We start from the raw sequence: 17,457 nt of genomic DNA, 5'->3' as shown, positions 1-17,457 counted from the left end.
ATTACAGCGCCCGTGTGAATACCACTCAGTAGACTTTAGAATGAAAGCGAAGGCCGTTCCCTGCTGCTACGGTCTCGCATTTCAGTCACCCTTCAAGGGACCGAGTTGGTCTCGAAATGTTCGGCTGAAAATAAATTATTCGTTGTGTCAATATTTTGGAACTTTTGTTTCCTTTCAAAAATTTACTGCGACTGTACGACCATAGCACAAAAGCTCTGCTCAAGACACGCTCCAAAATGGCGATTCCACTTTGAGAGAACTTCGCCGAAGACGTACAACTCAAAAAATTTAAGCAACGTCCTGCGGCGCGCAATGGTTTGCTGCCATTAAAAATATGAATAGGAAAGGGGGTAAAAGTGAAGCGGACACAAGTATCCATGAAAACTGTATCCCATCTAAAGCGAAATACCTCACGCGAGGCAGAATTTCTTGAATGATATGTAAAGTCTACCGGTGCGCAATGACCCATCGGTTGTTGCCATTAAAATAAATCATATGCAAAGTCAGCGATATATTATAGGGCTGAAAATTTAACCTATACATGTTGTTTCAACTAACTTTCTGCAATTTTTTAAACAGGCTTTTTGAGTTAAAAGAGCGCTTTTTTTCGGCATAACATTGAGAGTGGTCTAATGCAATACACTACAGTTAAAGAAAGTTAATTCGCACGCTGCTTAAGTAATATTGAATAAATTTTTCCTATGACTGTTAAGCTTCGTAATTACTGAGAGGCGTGTAGCTCACCGTAAGTAATCTTCATATCAGATTTTGAATTTCGAAAACGCGGTTACCCTGGGCGCTCTGGGCAAATTCCATTCTACATCGTGCCAAAATATGGGTGCTTTCGAGAACTTCTAAAACCAAACTACCAAAAAACATTCAAAAGTTGTTTGGCCACAGCACCGATGGTAACCGCGTTTTCGAATGTATAAAAAACTGATTTGTGTATTATTTACAGTAAGTTAGCGTCTCTCAATAATTAAGGATCCTAACAGAAATGGGGAAAAGGTTAAATACGCTATATTCCTTACCCAACCTGCTAGTTAGCACATCCTAGCTGAGTACTGATGTGCTACATCACTGACAATGTTTTTTCAGAAAAAGCACTCTTGGGGCTCAAGAAGCCTATTTTAAATATTGCTGAAGGTGCTACGTGAGCTCACAAAGGCGTGTATTCTGCAGATTTCGGGTCGCGAGTTATCTGTACGTGCGAAGCAAGAAGAAATGTACTGACCTATTAACTTGGTGGCCGCAAATGGTTGACGATACCTAAGAATAAATATCAACTGCAGAATGGAGGAACCACGTCCGAATGCTGCAATGTGAAGAGCGACCATGTCATGGCCCCTTTAATACATAACGCAGATCAAATGGACACGGGAGAAATGCTTACAGACAGTGGATGAATAAGAATACCTTGGAATGCGTGAGGATAATAACGTTGAAGATTAAATAAGCAATTAAGACAATATATAAATGAGCAATAAAGCAAGGCTATATTTGCAGTAGTATATGCATAATAGCCACAACCATATGCGCAAGACTGAATACAATTTAAAGGACATAACATTAAGGAGTATGGTAGGGTGCAGGAGCCCTCTTGGTTATAGCTTTATATCTCAACAACTATTCTATATATTAGCGTGAAATTCTGCGCGCTCAATAGGTACAGCGTTGGCCTTAATTCATGTAAATTTTTCACTGCTGCCCTTTATATTTTTTTGCAGTTGATAACCAAATTTTAATGTATGATGGAAAATAAAATGTACATTTTCTCGGAAATAAACAAAAACGTGGCAGTGAAATTTTGCACAATAACTCCGTATCTTAGTGGGTTTAACTGGAACCTTTAAAAAAATGCTTTCCCGCATTCGCATAAAATGAAAAAAAATATTGCCATCACATGTCTCGTACCATGGAGGATCTTAAATAATAATCTTTTTTTTAAATAAACCTTAGTAACTTTTTTCAGAAATTTAGATTCAGATTACATGCAAAGGACATTAGTATAATCTGGGAAAATTTCAGCCTAATCGGCTCTATAGTGTTCCAGAAAAGGTACATCAAGTTCCGAAAAATTTGAAAAAAGTGATTTCGAGAAAAACTCATTTTTATGTTTGCACCTGCACTACAACAGTTCAAAGTGCTCCAGCCAGGAGTGTACACACACTTTCTAGCTTTTTTGGCGTCTTCCCCAAAGCGTTTCTTCATGTTTCTCTTTTTTCTGCGATGCTCCTTGCTTTCCCATGAGCTTCAAAACTCAGCTTTTTCAACACGCTCTTTGTCAAGCCGGTTCAGACCGACTGTACAGAACACACTTGGCGTGATGCCAAGTGTTTTCAAAACAACGATTTGTGCTTGATTGCTGTCATTGTAGTACGCCACAGCATCGCAAGTGGCAAGTTTCAATGTGTCAGTGCCAACAAATGTTGTTTTCGGACAGCGGCACCAAATCAGCTGATATATTGACTCGTTGGTGTTTTGTGTCCTGCCGTGGAGACACTTGCTCAGGAGGCCTGGTGATGATAAAGCCTGGAACACTGGCTTGACTGCTTCTAGAACAGCAGTTGGCAGGGTGCTTTTATGGCAATATGACTCAGTATTACCTTCAGTGAGGGCATGGTTGTACCGACACTATGATGACGCTCCTTTGGAGCACAGTCCATGGTTGGGCTCTTCGTAAGTGAATAACTTTTAAATATAGATTTCCCGCACGGCCTTTCGCATGCTTTCTAAGCTATCAGTGTTCTCAGGAATGTCCTTGTGGCGGTAAAATTGTAGGGAGTCAATATCCTTCTCTGTGAGACGGCCTCTCCCAGATAGTAGAAGTCCATCAGACAGCTTCTTAACTTTCAAACTAGTCTTCAGGTTTCTAAGCCTGGTTCCCATACGCGTTTGCACATGGCCAACACACTCGTGCTTTTCAATGTCTTTTGCTATATGGTTTTGCTTCTTTCACAGCAAAGTATGCCTTGCTGTACCCGTTACCAATATATTTGTTGTACATCACTCCTTGTTTTTCAACAGACCACGCAAAAATCTTCACAGCACCCGCAGCTTTCATACCTCCAGACGGTCCAATGTGTGTTGCTTTGCGCTCGCCTTGGCTGCTGTCAGTCTGGAGATTTCGCGAACACAGATAGCAGAACTTTGTCTCCACTTCGAAGTCTAGCACCTTGCCTGTGTCAACTGAAGTGAGTGTGACGACACCGAGTAGGGATGAATACCCTGTCTTCATCCAGGTTCCATCCACATTAGAAGCGATTTCTTGTGGTTGGGAATTGCCATGCATGTCAGTCTTCCCCTCGTCAACGGTCCGGGTGATGGTTCGTGAAGAAACTGTCGCTGTGGCATGAAGTATGCGCGCAGTGTACGACGCAAATTCCGTAGGCGGCGGAGGCATGTTCATAACAGCGCATATCACACGGCCAGCCAGCAGTCCCTTTGCACATGTCCGTAGCGCAAAAACAAACCGTTCATTTACCTCAAACAAGCCTCTTTGTGATCGTTTAGATGTCTTGAATGAGTTCATCGCACCGCTTTCATCGCAACAGACATTCATGGTGCACGCCATTCCACGCCTCTCAGCAATTTGTTCATTAAGCTGAAGGTCACCTATAACGCATTTCTTGCATAATGCCGACCCCCGTAGGAAGCCTCGAAGGATCTCAATGTCAACGAAAAGAAATCCTGAAGCGGTAGCCTCTTCCACGCTGAATGTGTCACATGGCGCACTCACCTCTATTTTCTTTAATTGGTTTTTTGGGGAAAGGAAATGGCGGAGTATCTGTCTCATATATCGTTGGACACCTGAACCGCGCCGTAAGGGAAGAGATAAGAGAGGGCGTGAAAGAAGAAAAGAAGAAGTAGGGGCCATAGTGGAGGGCTCCGGAATAATTTCGACCACCTGGGGATCTTTAACGTGCAAAGACATCGCACAGCACACACTGTAAAAAAATTCCGTACCTATAACGTAGACTATGTACGTTTTAAATACAGAACCACTTCTGCTTTCAATGAAACGTAGGGAATGACCGTATATTCAGTCCAGTATTGAAGGAAACGTCCGTGTTCCTCTGTAGTCGTTGCAGGGAAAAATACTAAACATTCAATTTAAGGGAGGAAAACTTAACACGACAGGACGGTTGACCCCATCGACTATGTGTTGCACCAACCGCACTAATAACTTGCTTAAAGGCAGCAAAAACAGAAGATGCTTATGATGTGACGCCACTTTTACACGATGAACTGCTGGCCCGCAGACTATAGGCATCACATGACGTCCGATTTTTTATTTGTCTGGTTTACTCTTAGCCAACAATGTCCGCAAACTAGCACGGCGAACGACCGTGAGCATGTCTAATGTGATTAACACAATGAAGAGCCGAGGAAGGGTGATAACGCATTACGTTGCTTCAAGGTTGAGTGATTGGTACAAATTGTGAGCAACGTTAAATAACAAAGGCATTAATTTGCTATAATGCTAAAAGCTGACTTGATGAAAATATCTTTCGCTACATTGCTAGCCACATAATAGAGTAACATTTAATAAAAATGTTACTGCAACATTTGCTTTCTGTGAGAAATGCTGCGTAATGAGGTCAACTGTTAGAAAACATTTAGACACAGACAATGGTTGGACAACTTCTCCAAAGTGAAACTGAACACCAGCTGAAAGTACATTGCAAACATGATGAAAGTGCACAAGTTGAAGCCGAATTTCCATCTGCCATTTGGTAAGGAAATAAACAACTGAGTAAACCAAAAGCATGGGCAAACAAATCTGTGAATGCAGTGCAATGTAGCAGTTACATCTTTGCTACACAACCATTAATCAAAACCCCAACTCCTTCATGGATAACAAAAGCACCGACACAACAACATATTGCTCAATACAATGTTTAATTTAGTAGGTACCTATTGCCGCCCATTCATGCCTGCTCTTCCTGCAGATAAATGAAACACCACCAAAAAGCAGCGAGCAGCCATAATTGCTGCAGTGACAAGGAGGATGTGCACCATCGATGCTGTTCCCCCATCCTGAGTAGGAAATAACAGCAGTTTTTTCTGGAAATACTCTGAAAGCACGAATTTTCTATCCATCATTTACTTAGCTTGCACTGACACGACCCATTGTGTACTCGGTACCTTTGACAAACAAGGGGCCAGCCGATAGGCACACAAGACTGTAGAACCTTGCTAACTTGCAAAAAATCAATGCACAGAAAGAAAAAGCTGACAAAGAAATGAGGAATTCCTTATTTGCACTTTTTATACAATACTAAGAATGTGGCTAAGATATGGCATGAACATTGTTTTTTTCTGTTCACTTACAAACTTTCCAGCCTGTGCTAGCATATTACTGTGATGTAAATAACGGAGCATGCCAGACTGTACAATATGCTGTAACACTTATGAAATACTCCCCTTCAAGGCTACAGCATGCCTCTTACATGCGGTAAAGTTTAAATCTGCCAAACTAGCTAGTCTGCAAGATGAGACGCCAAGCCTCTGACATCTGGCGATGTGTACCTCCCATGTAATTAGAGTGATTGGAGATGCTCCTTTTTGATGGCATTTCAGTTGCTGGGTGTGGAAGGACCAGATATGAAGGGCAACAACCAGACGCCCACTTTTTAAGCAACATCACAATAAGCAATGTGCCTTAGCTTTCCTTCTGTCCAAAAAGGAGTTTCATTTTCTATGTTCTGTGTTCACATAACTGCTTGCATGTGCACATTTTGGCTTGCTGGGAGGTGCTTTCCTCTGTTAAACTACAGTTTTAACTCTGGCCTCAGTCTTCTGCGCCTTCTTAATTTTTTGCTAGCGTTCACCTTAAGTCGCGTACAAACTCACGCAGATCTCCACTTTTCTACGTTTCCAGCTGTCACATCTCTGCCTTCGTCATGTCCACCACTGCATCCAATGCCTTCAAGTCTGCTGTGTATAATCATTTTAATTAATCTGCCTACACATGTATTTATGTTAGTCGCTCTCCTCTCTTTGATGCCAATTGGCCCTGAGAGTAAATAAGTGAAATGGTAGTCTAATCTAGGTCTGAGCAATCACGCATTATGTTGAGGTTATTTTACCACGTTGGCCAGTAGAGAGTGGAAGGAAAAAAAGCTGCTAAGTGGAGCTCGACATGCCTCTCGACCCCTACACTGGAAAGCAGCAGACACGAAGGCATACGTAATCACTAACGACAACAGAACATGACAAGTGTGAAGTAATTCAGTAACGTTCGTCGCATTTACCACAGTGCATACTCGCTGCTCAGTAATTTATTACCTCATTAGACATTCTTCAAAGAGAGTACAATTATGTGTTTTGTTTGAACATGGCACCACAGTACAATGACAATCATTAACCTTGTGCCAACACAACATAAAATAAACTTCTGCCCAGTAAATGCATTGCTTACAGTGCCACCACGGCACCTGTTTAGAAAATAAGCTCAAAATATTAGTGACATTAAATTTGAGCAGACGGTAATTCCCCCACCCCTTCCCTAAAAAAAATGAAAAAGGGTGCTCTTCCGACGGTACGTTTGTACGCTGTAATATTTGCAAGTCCAACTACGTGTGAAATTCAGATATAAATAATTAACGCCAAAGCATTCGGTTGAATGCGAGGCGCCAGGGCGCGGGCAAACAGTAATCGTCTTCAGGTATCCACTGTTGCCACGCCCTGAGGGCCACTGCTCGGCGAATACCATTCATGGCCACGTTCACATCCAACAAGCTTGTCACAAACATCACACAGGTGATGATGCAGCAGCAGTTCATCATTGCTGTTGGCCAGTGCTGAATTTTTTGGCGTGGTAAACGGAATCATCCACCGAAACGCGCGTCGACTGTTACTCGCCAGGTTCTTGCAGTCCCACGAGGGAGAGCAGCTTTTCCGTCGGCTTCAAGTCTCCTCTTTCGTGCAGGGCCACTGGCATTGTAACGCACATTCTGCATGATCGTTTTACTACGCACCGATGCCGCATGGGACAGCGAGCTGTTGTATGTACACTCCAATGCAGCGTTCCGGCCACACACATACACACACACATACACACACACATACTAAAGACACACAACGCGCAGGACGCACGCAGCGAACACGGAAGAACAAAAACCCATTCCATAGCGCCTGTTCATTCAACTCCACACTGCGCTAACTGCGCACATGTTTCCGACTGCGGGCTCGGCTAGCGCTTCGACTTCGCCATGGCTAGCCATGGCCAAGCTGCGCTGCCGCTGGTGGTAATAACGTTCATGCAACGAAAAGAAAAACAATATATCAAATGATTCAGGTTGTCAGCTAAAAAAGCTACCGAAAATTAAATACATCTTATATGTTTTTGCCGTTGTGCGCCTTTGCAACATCAGCGACGTGAGCTTGAGCGCGAATACGCGAATGGCGCTATGAATTTCCCGTGTAGCTCCGTAAATTGCAAATGGCGTGGCCTGCGCCGCTAACATTTAGATATGCTTGCAGAGGTAGTCGGTGCGAACAGTTGGAAGTTCAATCGACTGGAATTGCTCAAGGAAAGTCAGTGGCACTGCATTTTTATTGTTTCTGTGCATTGCGAGTGACTTTGGCGGCAGCCACTCGGCAACGTCTCCGGTTTGGCGAACTTGTGAGAAGGTGAGCCTTTTGTTCTCAAATTTTGAAAGCGGTTTTTTGTTTGTATTGTAACCCTGCGTCTCGTCGCATGTTATGTTCACGATAACATCAGTACAACGTGCATGCGCTTTCTGTCTCTATTTAGAGTAATATTGGTCGATCAGCGTAAACTTTTGGATTCAATTAAGCACGAACTGTCCATGTTGGTACTGCGTGTCGAATGTGTTTTGAGACGATTCTGAGCGGCAGATGGTGTTCTGATAATTTGTGTACTACCAGATATAGTCTAGAGATTTGAAACCATTTATCACACTGAAACAAAGTTGGATAACTGTTTTGTGTTCATGCATCTGCTGTCCTTAAACTTTGCTTTTCGGCAATCATTCACATGGCTCCTTTGGATCTGGAAAATTGACTACTGTTGCTAGGGGTGCCTGGTAGCAGAGCTCCTGGGGACGCCCAGTGGGTCATTTGTTTGTCCAAGTGCCCAGTACCAAAGGTACCATTCCTGACATTTTTTCCCAGTCCGTTAACCTCATATTCCTTGCAAAGATTACAGTATGTAATCAGGTAGTAAAAAAATTGGTAACTTCTGCATATTTCAGAACAGTTCAGAGAAATGCACATGCAGCATCAGTATTCTCTCGGTAGAATTTCTGAGACCTGGATTCATTTCTTCTAGGACTGTGGCAAGCAGTAGGTCAACTGTACATCAATTTATTTTCCTCTGGTGCAAAGTAAAGAGTGCAAACATCATAAGACAAGTCTCTAGTCTGTTTCATTCTCACTGCATTTGGCCAAAGCATAATATGAAATGCTGTATGTTTTATGCCCTAGTTTCCTTTACTTTGAGCAGTAGATATTGACAGTGAATAGCAAGGCAACTCCACTTGCTGACGGTTTTGCCTTCGTCAGCAAAACAGGGAATACCTTACCCCATGTGTTATCTCGACAGACTCAAAACTGCGATGGACAGCTGCGTCCACAGCTGCTATCACCTCCCAAGTGCATGCGCTCGTAAGACACATAATAACTCTGGATTGCCATTAACATAGCCTTGCTCATTGCAGTTGCCGATAAACACCTCATAAGTGGTACTTTTATGCACTCTTTTCTTTGGCACTATGTATGAGCTTCTGTTCTCGCACTTTCTAGAAATAATGCATGCAGTTTTGAAGTGCAAAAAGGGAATTTACGTGTAACTATATTGTCATGTCAGTATGTTACAGCCAAATTGTACATTGATGTCAGTGCTGGTGGTTTCTTTTCATTATTTTAGGAGAATGTTATAATTTTACCTATAGCAAATAATAGCCCTCACTAATTAGCTGATTTTGTCATGTCCAGTATTTTGATATGCTAAGCCACCAAAGCATGATTCAGAATGTTGTCAGAACTAAAGGCACTGAGTCTTTCGTGTCAGTAAAAAATGTGCTTTATACCCCTGTCACATGGCATTCCTCGAAGGCCTTTCCAGCAAAGGCACCATTTTTCACCAAAGGAGCGAAAGCTTAAAGGAGCAGCGATGCAGCTACACGGTGCAGCCCAAAGGTGAAAGTCGTTCAGGCTTAGCACCCGCTGCTATACTTGAGGTGGCTGAAGTGAGTGTTCTAAAATTAAAGTGGTGTATGTATTCTATTCATTCGTTGAGCTTCGACAATTTTTTTATTCTGATTGCTTCCTTAAAAGTACTGCAACAGCTACTCTCATCAGCAGGAGCAGGTTTTGTACGTGTATTGCCTTGGCCACCATGGGCGCTCGGTGTTGCCGCAACACTTTCACTGTCTTGAAATTTGAACATAAAACATAAACACCCGTACAAAAACCAAAGCCAGACACACCTTTCGTATTTGAAAAAAATGTTTTCAAACATTATTAGCTTATCTATTTTTTTTATTGCTTTTACTTTTTGACTTTGGATGGTACTGCGATCACAGCTTCTCGAATGCCGCGTCTTCGGGCTCCGAAGGTCTCGGTTGAGCGCCTTCGCCTCCAAGGCCCTTAGCGACAAAGGCGCAACATTTGTACCGGGTATCTGCACTCCTTACGCCTTTGGATATGATTCTCAAAGGCCTTTGCGGTGCCCGTGTGACAGGGGTATTAGTGTGGTATGGCTGCTTGAACACCTGTCCCTGGTATCTCACAAACTGAATAAGGAAGAGAAAAGCCTCAGGGTGCTTGCCGACGTTTCGACACGAGGACTTGTATTTGTCTGGCAAAGTGTTCATCATTGGTGGGGTTTAAATAAGGTTTTCACTTCGAGGCGAAAGGCCTGTTGTGTGGGACGAGGGTGCGATATTGGAAGGGCGTTACGATGGGGAGCGTGAACCTTGACCAGGCATGATAGCTGCTAAAGAAGATTAACCGGTTGACCTGCAAAACTGTGAAAACAAAAAAGCCCAATTCAGTAGAAATGAATCTCGGGGTATGGAGTGTGGATAGTGGGCTTGAATGAATTTATGTTCAGCCGCAACAGGTGGCTTGGTATGGCTGGCTGCCTTTTCCTGAAAAAACTAGGATAAAGGAATTAAGCAGCATGGCAGAATAAAATACCAGGGGGGGGGGGGCAAAATAATTTGAAGGAAAAAGAGAAAATGAGGGCAGGTTCGGAGAAAAGGCAAAAAGAAGGGGGAGGAGTATGGCAGCCAAGGTTCCGAGAAGTGATGTCAGGAGGTGCAGGGCGTAAGGTTAAAGTATAACGATAAATTAAAGAAAGCAGGAAAGGAGGGGGAATTTATGGGTTGGGAAACCTCTGACCATGTGCAAGGCCTTTTCAAATAATTATGCCAATTCCGGAATGTACAGAGCTGGCCACATTTAGTGCAAACATGTGAGCGCATGGCCGCACTCTTTAGAGGTCCACTGTGTGCGGCGCAGCCACTCATCGCTGCAAAATGGCGCAAGAGGAGATGCACCTGGATGTGGTGCTTCGTGTCATGTTACACTTCGATGTGTGGCAATGTCAGACACAGTGGCCCAAAGAGCACAGCCATGTGCTCGCGTGTTCGCACTAAGAGTGGACAACCCTGTACTTGATTCTAAGTTTCCTCTGTATATGTTGACCCCAGACGAAAACAAGTTGTCTTGTCGAAACGGCAAGCACCCTGAGATTTTTCCTTCCCTTGTTCACTTTTTGAGTGTCAAGAAACCATCTGCCTACTCTCTCTGTACCATGCACTCCACATCTTGTACGGTTATCTTTGTATGTATACACCAGTGATAAATCATGAAGGAAATCAAGGGATTTGTATTTGTATTGCTTAACACTTACTTTAAAGCTATATCATGAGGGTATAGTTGAAAATGTGCTACGGGGGCTTGGTTGTGTGTCGTGACTGGTTTCTCTTTATCAGGGCTACTTGACAGCCACCATGAAACGCAGGCTTTTGAAAAGTCGTTCCTCAAATAAAAGAGCGTTTCCACTGTTACAATGGAAATGTTATTTGCTAAAAACTTCAATTATTGCAGTTCAGGGATTGATATTTTTCAAATAACTAACTTGAAGTTCAAAACCTGCAGAAGGAACTATGTAACTTCTTTCCTGCCTTAAAACCCCAGTACTTGTTTGCCAGTTTCAGCAAGCAGAGGTCTGTTTCATGGCACATACTTTCCACTACCTTGCATGAAAATTGTGCAGTACAGGCCCACCATAAAACTAGGGGCTTAGTATACTGCTTGTATGCAACTACTTTGGCGTTAGAGCATGCATAGCATGGCCTTAAAGTTATTCTTTTCATTTGCAACTGGTTCATAAAAGGCCTATTCTGGCAAAAGGCATTTAGCAAAATTATCTTCCTCTGAATGCTTCTAAGGATAACTTTAGTTCATTCAGGAAAATATATATTGACAATATTTCTTAAAGGCATGATTGTCCATATTAGCTCTTGTTACCTCACAGTATTTAGTTTTGTGCCTCCAGCATCACTGACTTGCATCATATGTTAAATAGAGTAGTAGAAAGCTCGCTGTTAGTTCAAACCACAACTCATGATGGGGCTGTGCACTTTTTGTTGTGTTACATGAAATATACTTATGTATGAAACAATTTCTTTCAGCTGCACCTCACATGATTCAAATTCCACCAGAAGAAAGGCTGCAACACAACACTGCTCACTATCTGTAGCTTTCCCAGCACATAACATGCCATAACAGCACATAGCAGGTAAGATGTGAACAAAAACAGTGCATGTATATGTTCCACACATGCATTTTGTGTACTACCAACACTATAATATGATTAACTATGTCATGTAAGAGAGAGCACACAAATCATTTTTTGTATATATTGCAGCATGGTTATTTCAAGTTTTAAACTGGCCATTGAAACGACCCATTGTATCACCGCTGGTTACCCGGTGGCACTGGGGATCGAACTCCGCACCTCCTGCTTGCGAGGCAGATGCTCGGACCACTAGGCCACTCCTGCGGTCCCCCCACTGATGTTGCTTACACCAGGTGCTGTTAAAGTCCCGGTATGTATTTTAAATGCATTTTAGTAAGCCATTCACTTCCAAAGTACCATTTCATCTTTATAGCAAAACCACAGTTCACCTAGCTAGACAAACCTGCTGCATACAAGCCAGCAGAAGGGTTGCACGTACATGCTTCGTTAGGAAAACATAAAAATCAAGCAGAGCCTGCCCTTCATGGTGCATTATACCCTGATTTTGAGCAATGATCAAGATAGGCAGATGGTCATTTCATTGAATACTTGCATGATTCATTCGTAGAATCGAAAAGAAGTACTATTGCAAAATCTTCAAACAGTGTTTATTCTCAGAGAAAACATATCATGAAAAAAGTGTTGGATTAGTTATGGTGTACCTCGTATGGGGAAAGGGGCTCCCACTTTGTGAAAGGCTTAATTTTGGAATAACGACAGCGTTTAGACTAGTTGGGTTACCATGTTTAGATAGTGGATGTGCTCAAAAAGACACTGGAAGTAAGCGCACTGTGTGGAAATCTCTTTCTGTATACTTGTCTTTTTGAGCGCTTTCACGATCTAAACTTAATTTTGCAAGAGAGCAAGGAAAACTAATATTTAAATTCTGATAATTAAGGATAAAAGATCATGTTTCATTGTGTTGCTTAAAGTGTACATTGTATCGCTATTGCTGTATTGCAGCACTTCTGTCGTGGCCTTGCATTGCAGCCTCTTGACTTTTGTTTATTTAATAGGCAGTCCTTTTTTTCATTCGATTGCAACACTAGGAGTTACTACAGAGTTGCGTGGTAGCGAACTCTCAGATTAACGGTTTGCATTATTACGCCAGCATAACTTGCTAAGAGTTTCACTGCAGTCTTGTTACTAGAACAGCCTCTTGAAAGTATTCAGCCTGGTGGTCATTGAGGGTTACTGTTCACATATCAAAATGCCGGATCAGCTGTATACTCTTTACAGCTACCAGAACTATGGTACATTTCATGACATGCTGGCTGAAGAGTGCTGGAGCACCAGACTGGGGATTTGGATGAAACAATTTTCAAATGTGTGCTCGGTATCACGCTGTTTTGGTCCAGTTGTGGAGAGGTTTTCTTTTCATACTTGTTCTGTCAAACATTTAAATTTTGGGCAATATGTTGTTGCCTTTATCTTGTGTTCTCTTTGTTGTTGAGGTTTAGTATTTTTGGCACAAGCACTCCACTCTATTACTTTTCAGTATAATTTAAAATTTGTAGGGCACGTTATGAAGAATAAAACTTCTACTTGAATAATCTGCATGTGTTTATGTTCTCATTGTTGATATAAAAACTTAGTTGAGACAGCTTGTATTTTAGCTCTGGCTAGAATTTTTAGGAGAGCCTCAGTAACATAATCACATGACCAACACAAACTCGGTATTATTGTTTGTGCAATGAAAAACAGTTTTAGAATAGTTATTAACAGCTGTCAGTGTAGGACTGGCCTAAAATGTTTTGTGCTCTATGTAGCTCTTCTTTGAGGCAGGATTAATTCATCTGCACCTGCAGCCTGATACCGCCAAGATACCAATTCTTGGGTGAACTTATGATTTTTTTTCACTGAGCGAACTTGCATCATCTTGAAGCATGGAACTTGAGATGATTCTTAACAGCTCTAGTGTAGCGAATTTCATTATCCTTATTGCTTAGTTTACATTCACCTCAGGACAATGGCCTTTTCCAGTTTAATTATCTGTGTCTTGCACCAGCTACATGCCACACTATCAGAAATCACCTAATCTTATCTAGTGAGCTTATAATCAGCTATCTCCTGCTGTATTTTTCTTAGGGTGAAATTCATTTTGTTGCGATACAATGCACAAGCTGTTTCCTGGTGTGGTGCTCAGCTTATCTGGAATGAAACGCTTGGGAAATGGGTCTCTGATTTCACCTTGAGTAGACGAAATTAACTTGTGCTAAGGCACTCTTTGGCCACAGATGCCCTTGTGCCATTAAAATTCATCAAATTCATTCTGTTGCCCTAAGATACCCTTGGTGATTCATTCTCTGCATTGTATGCCCTGGCCAGATCCATTTTCTTCTTTTAATTTCTGCCAGAATATTAACAACTTCCTTGTTCATCCCTGTTATGGTTTCACTCGGTCAGTTCTATTAATAATTATAATAACTTTATTGAAAACATTTTGGGCTAAATGGCATCAAGTTTGCCACTCTGCACAATGATATATAATGTAATGTTTATTTTGTGCTCACTGTCTAAACAACCTTATTTGCCTATGATATCCTAAGCCCTTCTATACCTATTTTCCTTCCCCCTGGCTCTTTCTCTTTTCAGTCATTCCTCCTCTTTCCTATACACCGGCCATTGGTCACAAGGCTGCTGTGGGAACGACAGTCAGCACTGGGCCCTTTTTGTTCATGGAACCTGCACTGCTACTATTAGCACTAATAGTACGTTATCAGTATTTTTGTGATACTGCATTTATTGTTATTTATGAAGTAGTTGGCTAAGGCAGTGGTAGCAGTGTTGGATATTGCAATATATTATGCATATATCTCACTTGCAATATATCAGTGTGTTCACTATTACACTACCCTCTATTTCTTTCAGTTCAGTTATTTGGCTATAGATATATTGTGCTGCTTTCCTAGTTTAGTCAACTCAAACTAAAACTTTGCTCTTTGTGTCACAGGTAGAATCTACAATGATTGCTGCTCTGTGTCTTGTAAGCAGGAGGCAGTGTTCAATGGAGCCATGAACTTTCCTTGGAATTGAAAAGCCTTTGCCGTATTATGCGCTGAACCACGAGTGTGAAGAGGAAAGTGTCATGCCTTGGATTTCTGCAGAGGTGAGCCATTGCGGTTAATCCACCAGCGTGAAAGACAGGGATGAGAAAGGAGACAAGACAGGTGCTGACTCGCGACTAAAGTTTATTGGCGTGAACAGGGAATATATAAAAAGCCAAGCAATACCATAAACCATGTAGTTACAGATAAGCATACAGGACAACATGAGTCAAAAATCGCCCTCAACATTTCCCTGATCGAGGTAGTCCAACTCATTGTGTGTTAACACGATAGACAAAAGACACATTCTTCACGGAGTCATAAGATGTGTCTAGCCTCGATAATCTCCCATTTAATCTCTCTGAATTTACTGCCAAAATGCGTGTTGCCAAAAGGAAAGGGTAGCAGACTTCACATCCCGTGCAGTGTACAGCAGAGTTACCCCAACCACCTAGCCAAGCCCCTACCCTCTTGTGTTCCTGTAGTCTTACATTCATACACCTTCCAGTTGCACCTACGTAAACCAGACTACAAGATAATATTTGATACCACATTCATTTTACAAGGTACATATACATTTCACTCTACACGTGTACTTTTCTCGAGCCACATTCACAGAATTATTCTTAAAATTTTACATGCTTTAGACAACGTATTAGTGGCCGAGAAAGCCACTTTTACATCATACCTTCTGGCCACATTTCTCAAATTGTGCGACAATTTATGTACATACGGTAACACAACTGGTCTTTTGGCATCTCGCTGGCTGGCCCCAGCCTGATTGTGCCGGTCACCGCAAAACTGTCTCAGCTTCTTTAACAATTTATCATATGCTCTTGCAGTAACAAGGTTGGGAAATCCTGCATTCGTTAACCTTAAAATCTGCTCTTGGAAACTTGTCGTCATGCTGTGAAAGCATAATTCCATCAATGCTGAGCCCGCGCTAGAAAGTGCAATGCTATCTTTCACTAGCTTGGAATGGTCGACATGTAGCCAGGTAGCAGCTTAACACTCGCCAGCACACATGAAGTGTGCTGAACATCAAGGTAAGGTCCAGAAACCACAGCTCTTTTTCTTGGGACATTTGCTCCAAGGTAAACCTGAGATAAAGCCCTTGCTCCTTAAACAACTTGAGAAGATGTACAGGTCCCGAACTATCACAACCTTTATAAAAGACCAGAAAATCATCGACATAGCAAAAGATTTTTCCCCCAGCCCATGCACATTCTGGACAATTTTCTATCCACCCTACTCAAGAAAATATTGCTTAGCACAAGGTCAACCTTTGAACCACTACATATTCGAGACTTTAGAACACATACCGCACTGCGCTACTCTACAAACATGCTCTTCAAATAAATGCTATTCAATAACATGCTCTTCAGATAAATTTCAGAAAAGGATTCATGCAAAATTATCTCTGGTTATTTGCAAAAGCATCTGTCTACTTCGCATCTTGAAGATCCATTTCTTGTACTCAATTCGCAGTGTGGTTGAGTATCTTAAGAATGACAATCCAGCGGATTGTCTTGTGATTAGTGTCAATGTAGAACTATTTTATTCTATCCCGTATGAAGATCTTGTGAAAAGCTTATGAATGTGTATATCGGAGCACAACGATGAGCTCGTGTTTAGGAACGGGTGTGTAACATAAGTCTTTTTTGGCACTTGCCTCCTTTTATTTGAAGTGAAGAGCATGTTTGTGGAGTATGGCAGTGCGGCATATGTTCAAAAGTCTGCTAAATGTATCGATTCGAAGGTTGCCCCTGTGCTAAGCAATATTCTCTTAAGCAGGGTGGAAGGAATGATTGCCAAGAAATCGCATGGGCTGGGGGAAATCTTTCGCTACGTCTATGATTTTCTGGTCTTTTACAAAGGTTGTGATAGTGTGGGACCTGTACATATTGTGAACTTGTTTAAGGAGCAAGGCCTTTGTCTTAAGTTTACCTTGGAGAAAATGTCCCAACAAAAAGAGCTGCAGTTTCTGAACCTTACCTTGATGTTCTGCACACGCCATGTGTGCTAGTGATATTCACCCAGGAGTGTTAAGCAGCTACTTGACTGTTGGTCGAACGATTCTAAGCTAGTGAAAGATAGCATTGCGTCGTCAAGTCTAGGCTCGGTATTGGTGAAGCCATGCTTTTACAGCGTGACAACTGGTTTCCAAGAGAAGATTTTAAGGCTAATGAAAGCATGATTTCCCAACCATGCTATTGCAGAAAAGTGCGATAAATTGTTAAAGCTGAGCATATAAGATTGGGCAAGTTGGTCTGACATGCTAAAGATAAGAATGGCGCAGCATCAAGTAACGATGACAACAGGAGAGCACACCCACGCACAAGTGCCATCTTTGGAGCGGATGCAGAATCTAAGAGCGTGTACTTGACATTCAGCGTTGGCAGCCAAGGATCGGGCTCGTTCAATCTTTAGCGTTCAAATCCGTGTTTCCTCGTTTCCTTGACTGTCAACGCTGAATGTCAAGCACGCGCTCTTGGATTTTGTATCTGCTCCAGGGTTGGCACTTGTGCGTGGGTGTGCTGTCCTGCTTTCCACGTTACTTGATGCTGTGCCATTCTTCCCTTTAGCATGTTAAAAGCTGCAACCCCTTCGCAGGGACTGGCATGATCAGGC

The 17,457-nt window shown here is 42.2% G+C and overlaps 1 long non-coding RNA gene and 1 pseudogene across 1 annotated transcript; one reads left to right on the top strand and one right to left on the bottom strand.

Moving 5' to 3' along the window:
* Positions 1 to 553: 553 nt before the first annotated feature.
* Positions 554 to 3,403, bottom strand: LOC144122814 (uncharacterized; annotated as a pseudogene).
* Positions 3,404 to 7,512: 4,109 nt separating this feature from the next.
* Positions 7,513 to 14,860, top strand: LOC144101650 (uncharacterized). Its single transcript, XR_013308025.1, has 5 exons — positions 7,513 to 7,638; positions 8,046 to 8,116; positions 11,909 to 12,089; positions 14,375 to 14,490; positions 14,733 to 14,860. It is a non-coding gene; the product is annotated as an uncharacterized LOC144101650 (long non-coding RNA).
* The last annotated feature ends 2,597 nt before the right edge of the window (positions 14,861 to 17,457 follow it).

This window comes from Amblyomma americanum, chromosome 1, assembly GCF_052857255.1.
Source record: "Amblyomma americanum isolate KBUSLIRL-KWMA chromosome 1, ASM5285725v1, whole genome shotgun sequence".
In the NCBI taxonomy this organism is placed as follows: domain Eukaryota; kingdom Metazoa; phylum Arthropoda; class Arachnida; order Ixodida; family Ixodidae; genus Amblyomma; species Amblyomma americanum.
The sequence above is the reverse complement of the archived record's forward strand: the minus strand, read 5'-3'. Positions and strand labels throughout refer to the sequence as shown.